The following is a 21587-nucleotide window of genomic DNA, read 5'->3' on the forward strand; positions in this document are numbered from 1 at the left end:
TGTTGGGAATGAAAGAATCTCAAGAGAAACTTGTATTGTGTCCAAAAGTCGTTTAAGGAGAGTGGAGTGATTCACCATGTCGAATGCTGCCGAGATGTCGAGGAGTATTAGAAGGAAGGAGTGACCAGAGTCCATACCCATGATCAGGTGATCTGTGAGGGAGATGAGGAGGGTTTCGGTGCTTAGTGATTTGCGAAATCCATACTGCGATGAGTAGAGAATGTTGTGGTCTTCCAGGTATTCTGATAATTGGGTGTTGACTATTTTTTCCATTCCCTGTACGTACCTGGATCAGTCCAGACAGTGGGTTATGTCCCCAATCCAGCAGATGGAGTCAGCACAAGCTTTGAGGGGGCGTATCCATATATACTACTACCCCCTCTGCAGGAGTTCAGTATCTTCTGACTCCAGCAGATGCGAGTAGGGGAATCAGGCTTCCCCTCCTTTTCCTTCACTTTCTTGCTTGATTATGTCTTGTTGTTGTCTTTTTCTGTGGATCAAGTTTGTATCAAGTTTGTATTAAGTTTAAAAAAAAAAAAAAAAAAAAGGCAGAGTTCTTTCAACTTCTGGGGAGTGGCTTATCTTCCTTGTCTCTTCTCTGCGGCCTTGCTGTTTATTTCTCGTTGCAGCCAGGGGTAAGTTTGTTTTTCCTTTGTAGTTTTTTCCTTTACAGCTCAGCCCCTGGTGCCCGCGAAAGCCGGTGGAGCCGGCCTCTTCGCTCTTTACTCCCTCACCCGCGGCCATTTTACAGCTCCTCATGGGCTGCTGAGCCATTTAGGGAAAGATGTCTGGGGCGGGTCGTGTGGCCAGGAAGGCCCCCCCCGCGGCACCCTCCTCTATTTTCAGACAGCGGGCAGTGCGGGCCGACCGGGCCCCCCCGCAGCGGCGCCTTTGTGCGCGTGGCCCCCCCGTGGCTTTTTCTTTTCTCCTGCAGCGATCCCGATGCCGCGGCCGTCCCGCTGTGCGGCCTGCGGAGACCCGGGGTCCCGGATTTCCCGGGAGGGCATCTGTGCACGATGCCTTCCCGGGGGGGAAGGTACCTCACAGTCCCTGACTGATTTCTCTTTTTTGCCCGGGCGGTGCGGGCCGGCCACTCCGCCATTTTTGGCGGGAACGGCGGCCATTTTACATTCTGAGCGCCCTGAGGCGCAGGACACGAGGGGGAACGGATCCCTGGAGGCCACGAGGGAGAACGGATCCCTGGAGGACTCTACCAGCGGGGGTGTTCCCCCGATTTTGGTGCAGGAACCAAGCACCCAGAGCCAGGGAGCAGGAACCACGCCGCCCCCGAAGCGCACCCGAGCAGGCCGGGGTTCTCTCCGGAGTTTATCTTGCTCATGCATACCGCTTATCTGCAGGGGCTGGAAGCACCTGTGGGACCCCCCCCCCTAAGATCCCTCAGATGTCGCCCTCGACGCCGGCCCCCCCCGACCCTCCGGGAGTGGGGGCCTCCCGCCTTCCTACCCGGGTCCGATCCACGCCCGCGGCAGTGGGGGCGGTGCCAGACCCAGCGGGACATGGACTTGACCTCCCGGACGGGGGACAAGGGGACGGCACACAGGAGGGGGATGATCCACGTACCCTACGCCTCTTCCAGAGGGAAGAGCTGGACGACCTCATCCCGCAGATCATCCAAGAATTAGATTTGGATCCGCCACCAGACCCGCCTGCCCCAGTAGCTCCCGCTGTCATCACTTCTTCAAGGAAGGGAGATCCTGTCCTGGCGGCACTCCGGCCGAGGGCTCGGGCTTTTCCCATTCATGACTCGTTTTTACAACTTCTCACCAGGGAATGGGACACCCCGGAGGCCTCCCTGAAGAGCAGCCGGGCTATGGAAAAGCTGTACCCGCTCCCCGAAGATTTTCTGGACCTCATCAAGGTCCCAAAGGTGGACTCCGCAGTGTCGGCGGTCACGAAGAGGACGACTATCCCAGTGACGGGAGGTGCGGCGTTGCGGGACACACAGGATCGTAAGTTGGAAGTTTTCCTTAAGCGGGTTTTCGAGGTCTCCGCTCTGGGTATGCGGGCGGTGATGTGCAGTTCGCTTGCCCAGCGGGCTAGTCTCCTTTGGGTGCAACAACTCCTCACGTCTCAGAACCTGCCGTCCGATGAGGCTGCCTAGGCAGATCGGCTAGAAGCCGCAGTGGCGTATGGGGCGGACGCCTAGAACGACCTTTTTCGGGTCCTCGCAAGATCCATGGTTTCGGTAGTGGCAGCACGACGACTACTGTGGCTACGCAATTGGGCGTCTGATACGTCCTCTAAGTCCAGTCTGGGCTCTCTTCCCTTCAGGGGCAAGTTCCTCTTCGGGGAGGATTTGGACCAGATCATCAAGTCCCTGGGGGAGAACGCTGTTCATCGGCTGCCGGAGGATAGGTTTCGACCATCCAGAGCATTTTCTTCTTCTCGGACCAGAGCCAGAGCGCAACGGCGCTACAGGGGCTACAGACAGACGGGCTCCCGGCCATCCGCCCCCAGGTCTCAGCCCTGGTTGCGCGCCTTCCGCGGGCATCGGCCCGCACGCACTACTCCCGGAACCGGGAACCCCTATACCAAGTCTTCACAATGATGCCAGTCTCGCCCACTCCCCTGTCCCCAGGATTGGGGACCGACTAACGTATTTCTAAGCGGAGTGGGCACGGATCACCTCGGACCAGTGGGTCCTGGATACCATAAAACACGGCTACGCATTGGAATTTGTCCGCCCCCCACAGGGAAGGTTCATCTTTTCCCCCTGTGGCTCGGACCTCAAGAGAGGAGCGGTGCAGCTGACTCTGGACAGACTCCGGGAGATAGGCGCTACTGCGCCCGTGCCCTTCGGAGAGGTGGGCTCGGGCCACTATTCCATCTATTTCGTCGTACCAAAGAAGGACGGTTCCTTCCGGCCTATCCTAGTCCTCAAGGAAGTCAACAAATCCCTTCGAGTCGTTCGGTTCCGCATGGAAACGCTCCGGTCAGTGATTGCGGCGGTGCATCGGGGGGAGTTCCTCGCCTCCCTGGACTTAACGGAGGCCTACCTGCACATTCCCATCCGCCCGGACCACCACAGTTTCCTTCGTTTCAAAATTCTGGACCAGCATTTTCAGTTCACGGCTCTCGCGTTTGGATTGGTGCCGGCGCTGCACACCTTCACCAAGATCATGGTAGTTGTGGCGGCAGCTCTCCGGAAGGAGGGCATCCTGGTTCATCCTTATCTGGACGATTGGCTCCTCCGGGCGAAGTCATTCGATCATGGACGCTCAGCGGTGACTCGAGTAGTACGGTTTCTACATTCCCTGGGATGGGTAGTGAACTTCTCCAAGAGCTCCCTCATGCCCTCGCAACGCTTGGGTTTTTTTTGGGGGCAACTTTCGACACCCTACTGGGCAAAGTTTTTCTGCGCCAGGACAAAGCTCAATCCTTGCGGGATCACACACGACCGTTCTCTGCGTTACCAGAGCCCACCTCCTGGGACTACCTGCAACTCCTGGGAGTGATGGGGTCCACCATCGACCTTGTACCTTGGGCTTTTGCACACCTCAGGACCTTACAGTGGGCGCTCTTCTCCCGTTGGAAACCAGTATTGCAGGACTATCAGATGATTCTCCCGCTCCCACAGAAACCAGAGCGGTCCGGCTAGCTCTGCGACATTTCCTCCCGCTTCTTCGGAACCGAGAAGTCAGAATCCTATCGGACAACACTACCACCATGGTCTACATCAACCGACAAGGAGGCACGCGCAGCCCGCAGGTCGCGCTCGAGGCGGCGCTGCTGATGCAATGGGCGGAGCGTCATCTCGTCCGGCTAGCGGCCTCGCACGTCGCCGGTGTGGACAACGTCCAGGCGGACTTCCTCAGTCGTCAACTGCTGGACCCGGAGAGTGGTCTCTCTCCGACAAAGCAATGCAACTTCTCGTCCATCGGTGGGGGGCCCCCCACTTGGATCTGATGGCGTCCGCTCTCAACGCCAAGGCTCCACGCTTCTTCAGTCGCCGGAGAGAGCGCGGAGGGAGTGGATGCCCTGGTCTTCCCGTGGCCGCCATATCTTTCTTTTCCACCATGGCCCCTGGTGGGCAGGATGCTCCGCAGAATAGAAAGCCATCAGGGGACCGTGGTTTTCGTCACCCCAGAATGGCCCAGGCGACCCTGGTTTGCGGACCTGCTACAGCTGGTGATCGACGGGCCAATCAGGCTGGGGCACCTCCCCCAGCTCCTACATCAGGGCCCGGTATTTTTCGAGCAGGCAGAATTCTTCTGTCTTGCAGCCTGGCTTTTGAGAGGCGCCGCCTCCGGCGTCGGGGCTACCTGGAGGCGGTAGTATCCACGCTATTGCGGGCACGAAAGACATCGGCCTATGTTCGAGTCTGGAAGGTGTTCGAGCTGTGGTGTACCAGCCAGGCCACGAGACCCGCTAAGGCTTCTGTACCTCAGATCCTTCAGTTTCTACAGGCGGGGGTGGAAAAAGGGCTCGCCTATAATTCACTACGGGTTCAGGTGGCCGCCCTTGGTTCGCTGTTGAGCGATGGGGGCTCTCTTCTACAGCATCCTGACATTGCTCGTTTTCTCAAGGGTGTCAAGCATATGCGTCCTCCGTTACGGGACCCTTGTCCCTCCTGGAGTCTTAACCTTGTGCTTTGCTCCCTGTCGGGACCACCGTTCGAGCCGCTGCGCAGCGCAACAATAAAGGATCTCACTCTCAAGACTGTATTTCTTGTGACCATCTGTTCCACTCGACGCATCTCGGAGATGCAGGCTCTGTTGTGTAGAGAGCCCTATCTCCGTTTCTCCGACTCTGGAGTTTCGCTTCGCACCGTTCCCTCCTTCCTTCCGAAGGTGGTTTCTGCATTCCATGTGAACCAGACGGTGGAGTTGCTGTCCTTCTCTTCCTCAGAGCCGAAGTCTCTCCGTCTCTTGAATGTCAAGCGCACTCTGCGCCTCTATCTGGAGGCTACAAATGAGTTCCGAACCTCTGACCATCTCTTTGTACTCTGGGCCGGTCCTAAGAAGGGGTCTCAGGCCTCGAAGACTACCATTGCCAGATTGCTGAAGGCCGGCATTGCTGCTTCCTACATTGGGGCGGGTCGGACTCCCCCACCCGGAATCGTAGCGCATTCTACACGTTCTCAGGCGGCTTCCTGGGCGGAGGTTCGCTCGGTATCCTCGCAGGAAATTTGTAGGGCAGCCACCTGGAAATCGTTACACACGTTCTCGAGGCACTATCGTCTGCACCTCGCCTCTTCGGTCTCTGGACACTTTGGCGAGCAGGTTCTCCGAGCAGGCCTCGCAGGACCCCACCCGATTTAGGGAAGCTTGGGTACATCCCACTGTCTGGACTGATCCAGGTACGTACAGGGAAAAGAAAATTATTATTTACCTGCTAATTTTCGTTCCTGTAGTACCATGGATCAGTCCAGACGCCCACCGCGTTTGGGTTCTTGATCCTGCTCAGCTCTGCGCTGCTTCTTGCTCGCAGTGTTCTGAGTCTTCACAGTTGTTTCTTTTCGCTGTTTTTCACAGCTCCCTACAAGTTGGTAGGATGTTTGCAGTTACTTGTTGCGGTTACAATTGTTTTCATTATCTGTTTCCACAAACTTGATCCTTCGGGGGTTTCTACTCGGGCTTTGATATACTCGATACTGAACTCCTGCAGAGGGGGTAGTAGTATATATGGATACGCCCCCTCAAAGCTTGTGCTGACTCCATCTGCTGGATTGGGGACATAACCCACTGTCTGGACTGATCCATGGTACTACAGGAACGAAAATTAGCAGGTAAATAATAATTTTCTTTTAAGGAGCATATTCTAGAAAAACATTTAAGATATTGAGGAAGGGTCATGCCCAATCTCACATCCTGTCTCCTGTCCCTTTCAATTTTTGGTCACATTAGCCAACGTCCTCCCTGGTTTACTACTGAAGTCAAAGAATTTACTTTTATAGTATAGCAAATTTTTCCTAGCCCATTGTTGTAATAGAGAATTGAAAGTCATTTGCACAGTTATAAATGTGTTCTTATTAGTAGAAGAAGGATTCATTTCAAACAACCTCTTGATCAAAAAATTAAATAAGCAAATAAATAAATACATTCATTTATAGAAGAGGGATTCATTTCAAACAGTCTCTTGATCAAATAAATAAATAAATAAATGCACTTGTTGTTCTAAGTTTATACCCAAAGTTTCTGGGATTTTTAACAACACACACCAATTGTTCTAAGTTTAGAATCTCATTCAACAAAGAACATTTAGAATCTCATGAGCCAAATATCATCATATATGCTATAATGTTGCCTCTTAAAACCACTTTAGCTGTTTCCCAGAAAACGATGGGATAGGCCCTGTGCTCTTTATTAATATCACAGAATTCCTCCCATTCCTTAAATCTCAGATAATGTATAAATATTTTGGGAAGCCCCAGGAGGATGAAACTTTCCAAATCCACATGGTCTGAAGTTTCCAGAGAACCTTTTATATAGATAGAACCACCCTGGAGAATTCTGACCTACTTACCAGCAGGTAGTCTATACATGAGAGATATAGGTATTCCATCTCAAGAGGGTGGAGAGCTCGCTGAACATTTACTACGGCTAAGGGGTAGTTTTAAATGCCTAAGTGCGATGTGCGCTGGGCCTATTTTTAAAAGGCCCGGTGACATGCTTAAAGTGCCGGGACGCATGTATGTCCCGGGGCTTCGAAAAAGGGGCAGAGCTAGAGGTCCCTGGCACAGCAGCCATTTGCCGCTGTGCCGGGGGATTGCGTGCCGGCAGGGTGCCAGCGCACGCAACCTGCTCCTGCCCAAGGCAGGTGCAAACAGTAAGTGAAAGGAATGGGGGGTGTTAGAATAGGGCTAGGGGGCGGGAAGGTTAGGGGAAGGGGTAGATAGGATAGAGTAAGGGGAAGGGAACAGGTGAAGGCTGTGGGCGTTGGCGCATGCAAGATGCACTAGTGTGCACCCCCTTGCGCTCGCCGACCCCCAATTTTATAACATGCGCGCACCTGCGCACACATGTTATAAAATTGGGCGTCCATGTGCGTGCACCGGGTAGCGCGTGCACATGGATGCCCGCGCGCAAGTTCTTAAAATTTACCCTTATATGTCTTTGCAAAGCAAACAAAATATTATATCTGTTAACTACAGATCTTATAGAAACATAGAAACATAGAAAATGACGGCAGAAGAAGACCAATCAGCCCATCCAGTCTGCCCAGCATGCCTGATACATTCCAAGAGGAATATCTCACTTGGGTTGTGCATCATCCATATTCCCAATAAAAGTTATGGACTCCGCTGCCTAAGTTCCAACCCTTAGTTCTCCAAAATGATCAAATCTGCTGCTTACTCCACCTCCAGTATATGGCACCAAAGCCATTATCTACTGTCTGGCTCCCCCTCTAACACCCCCAACTGTCCTGTCCACTCTATCTCCCTCCCACGCCCACCTTACCCTCTGCTTACTCTCCTGCCCACCAACCTTTTACAACCCTCCTCAGGTAATCTTCCCAAACTAACCCTAAAACTCTTAACATCTTCCAAATGAGCATCACCTCTCTACAGATGTATAAATGACGTCTGACCTGAGGGAACTGCATTCCTCATCCCATACCAACATATACACAGGATTTATGAAAACAAGAACACGTCAACTTCTGAAATCCCCACCTAGATCAACACCCCTGTTTTTATGTTCAACATAAAAAATATCCTCATGCTTAGTTTTCAACTTGATAAATATGAACGGATCATCACAATAAAGCATATTATCCCAGGACAAGCAGGATGCTAGTCCTCACATATGGGTGACGTTACTGATGGAGCCCTATTGCGGGAAAACTTTCTGTCAAAGTTTCTAGAAACTTTTGACTGGCCCTGTGAGGCCACTGAGGATGCCCAGCATGCCATGATATTCTCTGCCACAGGGGTCTCTCTTCAGTCTTCGTTTTTCCGTGCTGCTGTGAGCATCACGGAGCAAGGAGCCTTGTGAGTTTTTCCTCACAGTATTACCTGACTAAAAAAGTCATTTATTTCTCAAGAAATTTTCTCCCATAGGGGATCTCTCTCAGATTTCCACCGTCTGGTGTGAAATCGCACTCTTGTTTTTACTCTTGAGTAAAAACTTTCTTTCACATTTTCTTTTCCCTTTTTTCATTGACGGCTGTCGACAAAAAATGGCTTCCGGTTTTAAAAAATGTCCGGTTTGTAATCGGACAATGTCTATAACAGATCCACACCTCAAGTGTGTTATCTGTTTAGGAGATAAACATGATGTCTCAACCTGCCCTCAGTGTGCAGAAATGACTCCCAAAGGAAGAAAACTTTGACAGGAGAAGATGGAACATCTTTTTCACCTACAGCTTCTTCCTTCTCCTTCAACATCAACAAAATCGTCTCCGGAGGGGGTCACAAAGCGAATATTGTTGAAAAATTGTTGTCTGGAGGGGTCCGGAGATCATCCATCGCCATCGACATCGATCAGGTCAGTGATCAAAGATTGACCAAAACATCATCACCGACATTGGCACACACCGACTCCAGCGACACCCCTCTCCCCGGAAGAACCGACCGCTAAACGGCTTAAGCCTCAGGAAACTCCGCTACCCTCGGCGCCGGGGCCTATACCTCCTTCGGTCGAACCTCCACAGGGTGCTGTGGAGCAAGTATCGACACCTATACCACCACCACGTTCAGCTGCTCTGCCTGCACCAGCTGTTTCGCAGGAATTGTCCGACTTTATCAGACAAGCGGTACTCCAGGCCCTTAAAGAACAGACGCCTATTCCGGCGACCTCGCCGATGCCGGTGTGATCACCGATGCTGGTTCTTGAACCAATGCGGTACCTTTACTGATGCCGGTGATTACACTGAAGCCGGTGACCCCGTCGATGCCGACGATTCCGTCGATGCCGTTACCTACACCGATCCCAGTTAAGGTGATGCTGGCACGACCACCAAAGATACCGACACCATCGTCGATTCTGGCACCGACACCATCAATGCCAATCTCACCCAGGGACCCGGGACATCCAGAACTGGCACTCTACCAACTTATAATGAAGAGATTTGATGAGTTGGTCGGTGCTCTTCCTCCCAAACCTGGGAAAGAACACCCTGTGGAATCACCCTTTGAAGATCCACAACCAGTTCCTTCAGGGCTTCCTCGACCGCCCAGAACCTCTCCAATTTCTCCACTTAGACAAGATCCATATGATACTTGGAGTGATACACACTCAGGTACCTCATCTGAAGCTTTCATGACAGATCCATCCCCATCGGATCCAAGGAAAAAATCTCCACCAGAAGATTTATCATTCACAACTTTTATCCAGGAAATGGCTGACACCATACCTTTCACTTTGGTCACAGAGCAGGACGTAAGGCAACAAACATTGGAGGTTCTCCAATTTGTAGACCCTCCAAAGCAAGTGGTAGCCATACCAGTCCATGATGTCCTTCTCGACTTGCAACATCGGATTTAGGAACAGCCATGCTCAGTGCCTGCTGTTAATAAAAGAATGGACAATACATATTTGGTACAGTCTGCTCCTGGCTACCAAAAATCACAGCTTCCCCACCAGTCAGTAGTGGTAGAGTCTGCGCAAAAGAAATCCAAGAGGATAAGGCCACATTCCTCAAATCCCCCCAGGTAAAGATCACAGATTCTTGGATTCCCTGGGGCAAAAAGTCTTTCAAGGAGCCATGTTAAATTCTAGAATATCTTTGTATCAATTATACATGACTCGGTACCAAAGAAATCTGTGGAAGCAGATGCAGGACTTCATACCATCGCTTCCATCACAACATCAGGAAGCAGCCCAGGCACTTATCCACAAAGGACTGGAGGCAGGCAAGTACTATGACGGCTTCGAGACAGCATCCAGAGTGGCTGCATCAGGTATAAGTGCAAGACGTTGGGCTTAGCTTAAAGCCTCAGACCTCAGGCCTGAAGTCCAAGACAAATTAGTCGACCTCCCATGTCTGGGAGATAACCTCTTCGAATCCAAAGTACAGGATGCATTTGCTCTATTAAAAGAGCACACGGAGACCCTGCGACAACTTTCCTCAATTCTGCAGGATCCACCTTCACAGCCATCTCGAAGGCCTCAAAGGAAAGACCCTAGAAGAGTCTTCTACAGTCAGAGACGGTACTACCCTCCAACAGCTAGGAGCAGATCTTCTAGGCCACAACAAAGGCCTCAGCCCAGACAACCTAGGGCAACTAGGCCTCAACCTCCACCACAGACGGGACCGGCTGCTGGCTTTTGAGGCCTTTCCCAGAGACCAAAGCCATCTCTCCAATCCTCATCCAGAGCTTCCGGTAGGAGGTCGAGTATCCTCCTTTTCAACCATTGGGTTCAAATAACAACAGACCAATGGGTACTTGCAATAATATCTCGAGGCTACCAACTCAATTTCCTCTCAGTTCCAACAGATTCTCCTCCGAGACCTCTTTTTGTAAGAGAAAATTTATTTATTTATTTATTTATTGTCTTTTATATACCGGTGTTAGTAGGTACATCACATCGGTTCACATTTGAACTAAAGCATAGAAAATACATCATAACAGGTAATGGGAAACTGGGAAAGGGATAACATAAGTGCAGCATGGAAAGTTAGGTTAACAAAACAGCCAACATAAGTTGAGCATAGGAATCCTTAACGGCAGGATAGGGGTATAATACATAAATGCACATGGGAAGACATTTTTGTGATAGGGGCTATTCAGGGTAGGCTTTTCTGAATAACCAGGTTTTTAATTTCTTTTTAAATTTGATAGTACAAGGTTCAAGGTGCAGGTCTGGAGGCATGGAATTCCAGAGTGTAGGGCCCGCAATTGAGAAGGCACGGTCACGTCTGGTGGCCAGGTGGGCTGTTTTTAGGGAGGAAACAAGTAGAGTGCCTTTATTAGTGGTTCTGGTGGGCTGGGTGGATTGGTGGCGATTAAAAGGGATGTCTAACCAGTTGGAGTTGTGAGAGTGAATGGATTTGTGAACAATAGTTAGGGCTTTGTAGTGAATGCGGGAAGGGATAGGGAGCTAGTGTAGATCTCTGAGGATAGGGGTGATGTGTTCAAATTTACAGGTATTTGAGATGATTCTTGCTGTTGCATTTTGCAACATTTGAAGTGGTTTTATTGTGGAGTAAGGGAGCCTTAGGAGGAGTGCGTTACAGTAGTCCAGTTTGGCTGAGATGGTGGCTTGGATCACTGTACAGAGGTCCTGGGTGTATAGCAGGGGTTTGAGTTTCTTCAGGACGTTGAGCTTGAAAAAACCTTTTTTAAGAATGGAGTTAATGTATTTCTTCATATTTAGTTGATGATCGAGAAGAACTCCAAGGTCCCTTACGAATGGTTGTGCTGAGGGTGTGTTAATCCTAGGGTCAAGAGATAGTGAGGGGGGCAGAGGGGCTTGTGGAGAGATGAGAAGAAGTTCGGTTTTGTTGGTATTGAGTGCTAGGTGGAGGTTGGTGAGTAGGGAGTTGATGGCGGTGAGGCAGTGATCCCAGTGTTCTAGGGCATCAGCAATAGAGTTTTGAATGGGGATGATGATCTGGACATCATCAGCATAGAGATAAAATTTAAGTTGCAGTTCTGAGAGGAGTTGGCAGAGTGGGGTAAGGTAAATGTTGAAGAGGGTGGAGGATAGGGAGGAACCTTGTGGGACTCCTTGTTGTAGGGGATGTGGGGTGGAAATGGCATCTCCAAATTTGACTGAGAACATGCCATACTGGGTCAGACCAAGGGTCCATCAAGCCCAGCATCCTGTTTCCAACAGTGGCCAATCCAGGCCATAAGAACCTGGCAAGTACCCAAAAACTAAGTCTATTCCATGTAACCATTGCTAATGGCAGTGACTATTCTCTAAGTGAACTTAATAGCAGGTAATGGACTTCTCCTCCAAGAACTTATCCAATCCTTTTTTAAACACAGCAATACTAACTGCACTATCCACATCACCTGCAACAAATCCCAGAGTTTAATTGTGCGTTGAGTAAAAAAGAATTTTCTCCGATTAGTTTTAAATGTGCCACATGCTAACTTCATGGAGTGCCCCTTAGTCTTTCTATTATCCGAAAGAGTAAATAACTGATTCACAATTGCCTGTTCTAGACCTCTCATGATTTTAAACATCTCTATCATATCCCCCCTCAGCCGTCTCTTCTCCAAGCTGAAAAGTCCTAGCCTCTTTAGTCTTTCCTCATAGGGGAGCTGTTCCATTCCCCTTATCAGTTTGGTAGCCCTTCTCTGTACCTTCTCCATCGCAATTATATCTTTTTTGAGATGCGGCGACCAGAATTGTACACAGTATTCAAGGTGCAGTCTCACCATGGAGCGATACAGTGGCATTATATTTTCCGTTTTATTCACCATTCCCTTTCTAATAATTCCCAACATTCTGTTTGCTTTTTTTGACTGCCGCAGCACACTGAACCGACGATTTCAATGTGTTATCCACTATGACGCCTAGATCACTTTCTTGGGTTGTAGCACCTAATATGGAACCCAACATTGTGTAATTATAGCATGGGTTATTTTTCCCTATATGCATCACCTTGCACTTATCCACATTAAATTTCATCTGCCATTTGGATGCTCACTTTTCCAGCCTCACAAGGTCTTCCTGCAATTTATCACAATCTGCTTGTGATTTAACTACTCTGAACAATTTTGTGTCATCTGCAAATTTGATTATCTCACTCGTCGTATTTCTTTCCAGATCATTTATAAATATATTGAAAAGTAAGGGTCCCAATACAGATCCCTGAGGCACTCCACTGTCCACTCCCTTCCACTGAGAAAATTGTCCATTTAATCCTACTCTATGTTTCCTGTCTTTTAGCCAGTTTGCAATCCACGAAAGGACATTGCCACCTATTCCATGACTTTTTACTTTTCCTAGAAGCCTCTCATGAGGAACTTTGTCAAATGCCTTCTGAAAATCCAAGTATACTACATCTACCTGTTCACCTTTATTCACATGTTTATTAACTCCTTCAAAAAGTGAAGCAGATTTGTGAGGTAAGACTTGCCTTGGGTAAAGCCATGCTGACTTTGTTCCATTAAATCATATCTTTCTATATGTTCTGTGATTTTGATGTTTAGAACACTTTCCACTATTTTTCCTGGCACTGAAGTCAGGCTAACCGGTCTGTAGTTTCCCGGATCGCCCCTGGAGCCCTTTTTAAATATTGGGGTTACATTTGCTATCCTAATAGGTTTGAAATTTCATTTTGTTAGTTCCTTCAGAACTCTGGGGTGTATACCATCTGGTCAAGGCGATTTACTACTCTTCAATTTGTCAATCAGGTCTACCACATCTTCTAGGTTCACCGTGATTTGATTCAGTCCATCTGAATCATTACCCATGAAAACCTTCTCCATTACGGGTACCTCCCCAACATCCTCTTCAGTAAACACAGAAGCAAAGAAATCATTTAATCTTTCCACGATGGCCTTATCTTCTCTAAGTGCCCCTTTAACCCCTCGATCATCTAACAGTCCAACTGACTCCCTCACAGGCTTTCTGCTTCGGATATATTTAAAAAAGTTTTTACTGTGAGTTTTTGCCTCTACGGCTAACTTCTTTTCAAATTCTCTCTTAGCCTGTCTTATCAAAGTCTTACATTTAACTTGCCAACGTTTATATTTTATCTTATTTTCTTCTGTTGGATCTTTCTTCCAATATTTGAATGACGATCTTTTGGCTAAAATAGCTTCTTTCACCTCCCCTTTTAACCATGACGGTAATCGTTTTGCCTTCTTTCCACCTTTCTTAATGTGTGGAATACATCTGGACTGTGCTTCTAGAATGGTATTTTTTTTAACAATGACCATGCCTCTTGGACATTTTTTACTTTTGTAGCTGCTCCTTTCAGTTTTTTTCTAACAATTTTTCTCATTTTATCAAAGTTTCCCTTTTGAAAGTTTAGCATGAGAGCCGTGGATTTGCACACTGTTCCTCTTCCAGTCATTAAATCAAATTTGATCATATTATGATCACTATTGCCAAGCGGCCCCACCACTGTACCTCTCTCACCAAGTCCTGTACTCCACTGAGAATTAGATCTAAAATTGCTCCCTCTCTCGTCGGTTCCTGAACCAATTGCTCCATAAAGCTATCATTTATTCCATCCAGGAACGTTATCTCTCTAGCGTGTCCCAATGATACATTTACCCAGTCAATATTGGGGTAATTGAAATCTCCCATTATTACTGCAATACCAATTTGGTTAGCTTCCCTAATTTCTCTTAGCATTTCACTGTCCGTCTCACCATCTTGACTAGGTGGACGGTAGTATACTCCTATCACTATAGTCTTCCCCGACACACAAGGGATTTCTACCCATAAAGATTCAATTTTGTATTTAGTCTCATGCAGGATGTTTATCCTGTTGGACTCTATGCCATCCTGGACATAAAGTGCCACACCTCCTCCCGGGTGCTCCTCTCTGTCATTGCGATATAATTTGTACCCCGGTAGTGCACTGTCCCATTGGTTATTCTCCTTTCACCATGTCTCTGAGATGCCAATTAAGTCTATGTCATCATTTACTGCTATACATTCTAATTCTCCCATCTTACTTCTTAGACTTCTGGCATTAGCATACATACATTTCAAAGTTTGTTTTTTTTTGTATTTTCATTCTGCTTTTTAACTGATAGGGATAAGTTAGAATGTTTTAGCTCAGGTGAGTTTTTAGTTACAGGCACTTGGACTACTTTTCTTATTATTGGAACCTCACTGTCGGGATGCCCTAATTCTAATGCATCATTAGTATCCTTTGAAGATACCTCTCTCCGAACCATGCGCTGCTGAGCGACTGTCGGCTTTCCCCTTTGTTCTAGTTTAAAAGCTGCTCTATCTCCTTTTTAAAGGTTAGCGCCAGCAGTCTGGTTCCACCCTGGTTAAGGTGGAGCCCATCCCTTCGGAAGAGACTCCCCCTTCCCCAAAAGGTTCCCCAGTTCCTAATAAAACTGAATCCCTCTTCCTTGCACCATCGTCTCATCCACACATTGAGACTCTGGAGCTCTGCCTGCCTCTGGTGACCTGCGCGTGGAACAGGGAGCATTTCAGAGAATGCTACCCTAGAGGTTCTGGATCTAAGCTTTCTACCTAAGAGCCTAAATTTGGCTTCCAGAACCTCCCTCCCACATTTTCCTATGTCGTTGGTGCCTACATGTACCACGACAGCCGGCTCCTCCCCAGCCCTGTCTAAAATCCTATCTAGGTGACGCGTGAGGTCCACCACCTTCGCACCAGGTAGGCATGTTACCAGGCGATCCTCACGCCCACCAGCCACCAGTTATCTACATTCCTAATAATCGAATCACCAAATATGACGGCCAACCTAAGCCTCCCCTCCTGGGCAGTAGGGGGAAAGAACTGCAAGGTAGATAGACTATGGCAAAGTGGCATCAAAAGTGGCATAAATATTAGACTAAGGCTTTGCAAAGGGGTAAAGGGATACCAGGCTTCCAGCATTAGCAGGAGTAGAAGAGCAAAGAAGCAGCAAGAGAAAGAAGAACACAGCTGGATCAACTGAACCAAATCATGATGAGCCTGGAAGATGTGGTAGACTTGATTGACAAACTGAAGAGTAGTAAATCACCTGGACCAGATGGTATACACCCCAGGGTTCTGAAAGAACTCAAACATTAAATTTCAGACCTATTACAAGTAATTTGTAATCTATCACTAAAATCATCCATTGTACCTCAGACCTATTGATAACAATTTGTAACCTATCATTAAAATCATCTTATGTACCTAAAGATTGGAAGATGGCCAATGTAACCCTATATTTAAAAAGGTATCCAGGGGTGATCCGGGAAACTATAGACACAACCAGCACTGACTTACCAAGGCAAGCCTTGCCTCACAAATCTGCTTTACTTTTTTGAAGGGGTGAATAAACATGTGGAAAAAAGGTGAACCAGTAGATGTGGTGTATTTGGATTTTCAGAAGGCATTCCTCCCTTCCAGGAAGGAAGACTTAGAACCAATGTCAGGAAATATTTCTTCACTGAGAGGATGGTAGATGCCTGGAATGCCCTTCCGAAGGAAGTGGTGAAGACTAAAACTGTGAAGGATTTCAAAAGGGCATGGGATAAACATTGTGGACACCTAAAGGCTAGAGGATGGGAATAAATAAAGCTTAATCGGCATGGAGCTGCTGTTACTACCCTTAACATGGAAGTAACCTGCACGGAGCAGCAGTTACTACCTTGGGAAGCTTGTTGGGAAGACTAGAAGGACCATTTTGGTCTTTTTCTGCCGTCATTACTATGTTACCATCTAAAGTCCTGCATGTGAGGCCTCTAAGCAAACTAAAAAGACATGGGATAGGAGATGATGTCCTTTTGTGGATTGCAAGTTGGTTAAAAGACAGGAAACAGAGCGTAGGATTAAATGGTCTGTTTCTCAGTGGAGAGAGGTAAACAGTGGAGTGCCTCAGGGATCTGTACTTGGACCGGTACTTTTTAATATTTTTATAAATAATCTGAAAAAGGGCACAATGAGTGAGGTGATCAAATTTGCAGATTTATTTATTTATTTAAAAACTTTTATATACCGGTATTAGTATGCATACATCATACCGGTTTACAATGTAACTTTAAAGGTAGAAATTACAATGAACAGGGAGGGCGAACAAGGAGGAGTATACAAAGAGCAGGAGGTGGAGGAATTAAAGCAATAAATAAAAACTGCAACGGACTATTTACAGGAATATACAAGGCGTAGGCAAGATACTTGCAGAAGTCGGTGTACTTAATCAGGGTAGGCTTGTCGGAAGAGCCATGTTTTAAGTTTTTTTCTGAACTTGGCGTAACATGGCTCTAGCCTGAGAGTGGTAGGGAGGGTGTTCCATTGTTTAGGGCCTGCAATGGATAGTGCACGGTCCCTAGTAGAGGAGAGGTGGGCTTTTTTCAATGGGGGAATGGAGAGGGTGCCTTTGTTGACAGTGCGAGTGGGTCGTTCAGTGCGTATAGGACGAAAGGGTTCATCCAACCAATTGGAATTGTGCGAGTGGATGGACTTGTGCACTATGGTTAGATTAAAATTATGCAGAGTAGTTAAATCTCAAATGGATTGTGATGCAGGAGGATCTTGCGAGACTGGAAGATTGGGCTTCCAAATGGCAGATGAAATTTAATTTGTGGACGAAACTAAATTATTCACAGTAGTTAAATCTCAAGCGGATTGTGATGAATTGCAGAAGGACCTTGCGAGACTGGAAAACTGGGCATACAAATGGCAGATGAAATTTAAGATGGACAAGTGCAAGGTGATGCATATAGGGAAAAATAACCCTTGCTGCAGTTACACAATGTTAGGTTCTATCTTAGGAGCTACCACCCAGGAAAAAGATCTAGGTGTCATAGTGGATAACACATTGAAATCATTGGCCCAGTGTGCTGTGGGAATCAAAAAAGCAAACAATGTTAGAAATTATTAGTAAGGGAATGGAAAGTAAAATGGAGGATGTAAATGCCTCTGTATTGCTACATAGTGAGACCGCTCCTTGAATATTGTGTGCAGTTTTGGTCATCGCATCTCAAAAAGGATATAACTGCACTGGCAAAATTGCAGAGAACAACTAAAATGATAAGGGGCATGGAAAAGCTGCTCTCTGAGGAAAGGCTAAAGTTAGGGCTGTTCAGTTTGGAGAAGAGACAACTGAGAGGGGATATGATAGAAGTCTACAAAATTATGAAAGGACTTGAACAAGTTAATGTATATCGGCTATTTACTCTCTCAGATAATAGAAGGACCAGGGGGTACTCCATGAAGTTAGCAAGTAGCTCATTTAAAACAAATCAAAGAAAATTCTTTTTCACTCAGCACATAGTTAAGCTCTAGAATTCATTGCCAGAGGATGTGGATATAGCAGTTGGTGTAACTGGGTTTAAAAAAGGTTTGAATAAGTTCCTAGCGGACAAATCCATAAACTGCTATGACGGTAATTAATAAGCAATAGTAGCTTGTGATCTATCTAATATTTGGGCACTTGCCAGGTTCTTGTGGCCTGGTTTGGCCACTGTTGGAATCAGGATGCTGGGCTTGATGGACCCTTGGTCTGACCCAATATGGCATATCTTTTGTTCTTATGTTATACCTCAAAGTGCAAAAACAGGATGCCAGCAATAGTGACATACACAATGGCATCACAAGAGGCAAACTGGCACCACCCTAAGTGACATACACAATGGCATCACAAGAGGCAAACTGGCACCACCCTAAGGCACCATGAAGGGGGGAAGAAAGTAGAAAATATGGCAAGAAAAATCCCAAGGTACAGATAAAGTATAGGAGAGGTGCACCGCAGCACCCCAGATTGGCAAGAAGACTTCAAGGGGTAAGAACTGGAGTATGCCAGGAAGGTACAGTGGCAGAAAGAAGTTAATAATCCCAAGGCATAAAACTCATGCATGGCGGCAAGGCCACGTGGCACTAGGATCCGAAGGTGTAGGATAGTGGACATACCATACCATTAAGGCAGAGTGGCATGGGAGATGCCACTCATTCTGTTCAATCATACCAATGTAATCCAACACTGTTCCAGTAGTAAATCAAATACAAAAATCTATCAAACCAGAGGAATGGACAAACTAAATAAATAGGAGGATTATTAATGAGACCCTCATATGTTGGAGTGATATTATATTCACTTAATCGTGTTCCACCCTTCTTGGTGAATTCAAAAGGGAACTCAAAACATTGTATTTCACTCATACATTGTAATCATTGGTTGCAATGTGCCATGCTCAAAACCATTTTTTTAGAATTCTATTCTAATTCATTTATCATTTGTTTTTTAGGAACAAGAGCTTCCATTATTTATATTAATGATATTTATCTCAAGAAAATGTTGAGAGCCCTTTCAGTATTCGAAAATGGCAGAAAATTGCTCTGCCCAACGCACAGTGGGCCAGATCTTAAAAAAACGCACGGGCGTAGATTTGTTTGCACAACCCGGCGCGAACTAATCTACGCCCGATTTTATAACACTGCCAGCTGCCTCAGGAGTCACCAGAGGCCAGAAACTCACTTGCTTTGCTTGTTCCCCCTTTTCTTTTTTGTTTTTCAGATGCTGCACCTCCGATCCCGGTAGAGACACGCCCTGCCCCCTTGGCTGACGCTGCTGACATCAGCAGCGTCGGAAAAGCGCGCCAAGGAGTGGTTTAAATCCGGACCAGGACCAGAGGCATCGCGCGCCAGCGTCGCGCGTCGAAGGGGCGTGACAAAGGGGCGTACACCTTGAGCTGCAAATTGAACCTCCAACACAACCATCTGGAACAAAACAGAGAAAAAAAAACAAAAAAATGAATGAAAAGGAAAAAACGCAAGACACACACCCAATACAGGTCTGCCTGAACCGAGGTTAGTACAAGGACAACTCCACAAGAAAACCCAAAGAATTCTACCATGCGATAAAAACAAAAAATAGAAACTCAAACAACCTCATCCCAATAAAAAGGACATTTAGTGCAAATAATGTAACTATAAACAAATTAATGATGATGATAACTTTCCTACTAGTGAATGCCCAATCCGTAAAGAAGAGATTTCCAATAATCACATATCTACTTTACAACACAAAACCTAGTTTCATTGCAATAACTTAATCATGGTTAAAAAAATCAGACACAATTCTGAAAAATCAAATAGCATATAAAAACTACGATGTTTTCTCAATCCCAAGAACAAATAAAAGAGGTGGTGGCCTACTACTAATCACTGAAAAGAAATTCCAATGCAAACTGTTACCAAACACACCACCTCAGAATCATGAAATCGCAATATTTGAAACTAATTACATACAAATTTGCCTTATATACTGTCCACCAACCCTCCTAGAACTGAACATCTCTCCATTAATTGAATTCCTCACCCTACATCTCAATATTTCAAAACCCTCCATTGTACTCGGAGATTTTAACCTTCATATGGACGTATACCCATTATCAACTACCTGCAAAACCCTAACCGATATAATGAACGCACTAGGATTCAAATTAATTATAGACAATCCCACACACAAAGCAGGACACTCCCTAGACCTGATTTTTATCAACAACAGTCTCCTCGAACAATTAAACACAAATTACACGCAAATCCCTTGGTCAGATCACTTTCTCATTCAATCTACCATTAAGTTTCTAAATCCACTGGAAAAAACAAAAAAGGAACCTATTGAATTTAAGTACCATCCTCCATATAACTTAGAAAGACTAAAAGAAAAATTAGAAGAAAATTTAAATGAGTTTTACTATAAAAAATTGCTGCTCTGCTAGATCAGCATGGGTGAATATGACTAATATAATAACTGACAAAATAAACCCCACAAATTACATACACATCAAAAAACTAAAACATACAAATCCCTGGTATTCCGACAAAATAAAAGAAATCAAACGAAACCTTAGGAAAAAAAGAAAAAGAATGGAATAATCACAAAACAGAAAACCTAGCCAAATACAGAAAACACCTAGCATACTATAAAAAAAATAATCCTTGAGGCAAAAAAATCAATTTTACAGCTCTAAAATAGAAAAATTCACGAATAACCCGAGAACACTATTCACCATAGTAAAAGAACTTACCAGTGACAAAACAGATTCGCCCCAAAATCTGCCAGAAAACAGGTGCAACGAAATAGCACAATTTTTCTCGGACAAAATCATAAACTTAAGAAACAAAATACCTAGCACCACTAAGCAAGAGATTAAAATGGCTACAAGAGAAGTTACACAATGGACCGAATTCACTGAAACATCTAGCCCAGGGGTCAGGAACCTATGGCTCGGGAGCCATATATGGCTCTTTTGATGGTTGCATCTGGCTCGCAGACAAATCTTTAATAAAAAAGTAAAAATCTAACAAAATCCCCCACCCTCCTGAAGCCCCCCAAGACCGCCAAAATTAATTTACTACAACCCCCACCCTCCTGACCCCCCCCAAGACCTGCCAAAAAGTCCCTGGTGGTCCAGCGGGGGTCCAGGAGCGGTCCGGGAGCAATCTCCTGGACTTGGGCTGTCGGCTGCCAGTAGTCAAAATGGCGCCGACGGCCCTTTGCCCTCACAATGTCACTGGGGTTGACCAATGGCGGCAGTAGCCCCTGTGACATAGTAAGGGCAAAGGGCCGTCGGCTGCCAATAATCAAAATGGCATCGACGGCCCTTTGCCCTTACTATGTCACAGGGGCTACCGCCGCCATTGGTCGACCCCAGTGACATAGTGAGGGCAAAGGGCTGTCTGCGCCATTTTGACTACTGGCAGCCGATAGCCCAAGTCCAGGAGATCACTCCCGGACCCCCGCTGGACCACCAGGGACTTTTGGCAGGTCTTGGGGGGGGGTCAAGAGGGTGGGGGTTGTAGTAAATTAATTTTGGAGGTCTTGGGGGCGTCAGGAGAGTAGGGGGTTGTAGTAAATGAATTTGGTAGGTCTTGGAGTCAGGAGGGTGGGGGGTTGTAGTTAGTATGGCTCTCACGGAATTAATTTTAAAATATGTGGCGTTCATGGCTCTCTCAGCCAAAAAGGTTCCTGACCCCTGATCTAGCCGCACCCCATATAGTTGACACACTACCCACTATCGACATAAAAAAGTTAGCGAA

General features: G+C 46.6%; 1 long non-coding RNA gene across 1 annotated transcript in view; it reads left to right on the forward strand.

Annotated features, from left to right (window-relative positions):
• The window catches only part of LOC115083489, a 96062-nt gene extending 76061 nt beyond the window's left edge, over positions 1 to 20001 (forward strand). Inside the window, exon 3 of the long non-coding RNA XR_003854344.1 lies at positions 19060 to 20001. This is a non-coding gene — a long non-coding RNA (uncharacterized LOC115083489). The remainder of the gene's footprint in view (positions 1 to 19059) is intronic.
• Positions 20002 to 21587: the final 1586 nt, after the last annotated feature.

Source organism: Rhinatrema bivittatum, chromosome 2 (assembly GCF_901001135.1).
Source record: "Rhinatrema bivittatum chromosome 2, aRhiBiv1.1, whole genome shotgun sequence".
Taxonomy (NCBI): Eukaryota; Metazoa; Chordata; class Amphibia; order Gymnophiona; family Rhinatrematidae; genus Rhinatrema; species Rhinatrema bivittatum.